Genomic DNA, 2,349 nt, shown 5'->3' with positions numbered 1-2,349 from the left:
ACGAATAGTGGGATTGACCGTCACATTATAACGCCCCCCACGGCTGAAAGGGGCGAGCATGTTTGGTGTGAGAGGGATTCGAACCCGCGACCCTCAGATTGCGAGTCGAGTGTCTTAACCACCTGATTTAAGAATTTTCACTCAAAATTTATCATCTATTAGTTTTAATACAGAACAATGTGCACTTATATATTATAAACTAGAAACACGCTCAATGTTTATTAGCTTTTATTATTATTTTTCTGCTCTAATTGGTGAGCCAAAACTACAAAAATGTTCTCATCATCTCAGTGATGGGGATATTCTGTATCAACATGAACTAAAGGTAAAAAAATGCATAGAAAAAAAACGTTTACACACAAAACCGATATACTTACTTTAATGTACAGGAAGAGTCTATTCTCAGCTCTGTTGATTTATTAGATGTAATGAATATTTTATAAACACTCTTAATTAGACTATTTCCAAATGTAGACATTGCGTTGCTTAAGATTTCAACGGCTTTCCTTTTCTGGTATAACTTGAAGGAACAGAACCTGTTTGTGAACGGCACACAATCTCTTGTAGCGTCACTTGAGAAGTGAAATTCGAGTGCTTCTGTCAAACGAACAAGTGGTGTGTGAAATAAGAATGTCGTGTTATATGAGCTTCATTTGTATGCCTACACCGTGAGCAAAATAAAAATGGAGTCAGCCCTAAAATAATTTAAAAAGGCAGAGACTCCCAAGTCGTTAGACAAAGAAACAAAACGAACTAATTGAATATGCAGATCCGCCATGTCATTTTTAACATGTTTAAATTTTTATTGCAGGTTACCATGCCTTTTTAAGCTGTTTTAACTGTTTATTCAAAGTTACCATGCCTTAATAAGCTAATACAATTAGATATACAGAGTTGTCATGCTCTTTTAAGTTAATTTAATACTATATACAGTGATGTCATGCTTTACAAAGCTGTGATAATCGTCTATCCAAAGCTTCCAAGCCTCGTTTAGCTGATTTAAATATATATATATCCCTGGATTATCCAGAGCTTCCATGTTTCGTTAAGATGATTAAATTTTATATCCAAATCTGCTACGTGCTACTTAGCGCTAATATACTGTTACGCCTCCAGTCATTAATTAATTTTCCGTAACTTCGTTCCGACGAAACTTTAGCGACACAAGTCCTTTCTTAAATAAAACTGGTTTATTCTTTCCGAATACAACTTTACGATACACTTAATTTCAGCAGTCGCTCTATAACAACACCATAATTCACGTCTCACGAGGCCAACAATATTTTGTCCGCATACATTCAATTACTCATTACACTGTTGTCCCGTCACGTTGTGACCATCTTATATATACCAGACTACCCCCAATCTAGTAATCTCCCGATTGTTCGAGAATGAAGTGGCGTGATACTAGTCACGTGACCTCGCTGACGCAACAATACTAATTCCATATTTATCAAATGATTTAATTCTTAGCATAAGATTTCGTGTGTGTTTAGGGTAAAGCATGGATAAAAAAATAGTTCTGCGCACCAGGTACGCCTATGAAGGATACAAGACATCAAGGTGATTGTTCAAAACGGAACAGTTTTGTCTATTTACATTCATCAAATTTTATACGAAAAAAAAAGCACAATTTAGCAGAGTATTTCATCAGTATAAAAAAGAATTAACAAACTTTTAACATTTCAAACATGATTACAAATCGATAAGTAGCTATATTACACGTCGCAGCTGTCAAGAACGTAATTAATTTATATGATCCTAATGAGACGTTTTCAGGTAGGATTTATTTTGAATTTCGCACAAAGCTACACGAGGGTTATCTGCACTACCCATCCCTAATTTAGCATGATAGTCTAGAAGGAAGGCGGCTAGTCAGCACCACCCACCACCAACTTTTGGGTTACTCTTTTACCAACGAATTGTGGGATTGACCGTCACATTATAACGCCCCCACGGCTGAAAGGGCGAGCATGTTTGGTGTGACGGGGATTCGAACCCGCGACCCGCAGCTTGCGAGTCAAGCGCCCTAGCCACCTGGCCATGCCAGACCAGCATTTTCAGAAATGATTATGTGCAAAACTCAGCAATGTCAGACAAAACTACCAAAACTTGACAACCTAAAGTACTACACAAATACAGAGCCAAATTATAAAGTTTTTCAAGCACAAAGTAGATATTACATAGAAAGCATTACCAAATTTTATACAATTATATTAAGCATTTTGAATGTGAGAAGAAACCAAATATAGATGACATAATTTCACCATGCTGGACCGAAGAGAGAGAGAGGTGGAGGGGGGGGGGGGGGGGCCGGAAAAAAACACTTCAGGGGGGGGGGGGGGGGCC

Source organism: Limulus polyphemus, unplaced genomic scaffold (assembly GCF_000517525.1).
Source record: "Limulus polyphemus unplaced genomic scaffold, Limulus_polyphemus-2.1.2 Scaffold548, whole genome shotgun sequence".
Classification (NCBI taxonomy): domain Eukaryota; kingdom Metazoa; phylum Arthropoda; class Merostomata; order Xiphosura; family Limulidae; genus Limulus; species Limulus polyphemus.
The sequence above is the reverse complement of the archived record's forward strand: the minus strand, read 5'-3'. Positions refer to the sequence as shown.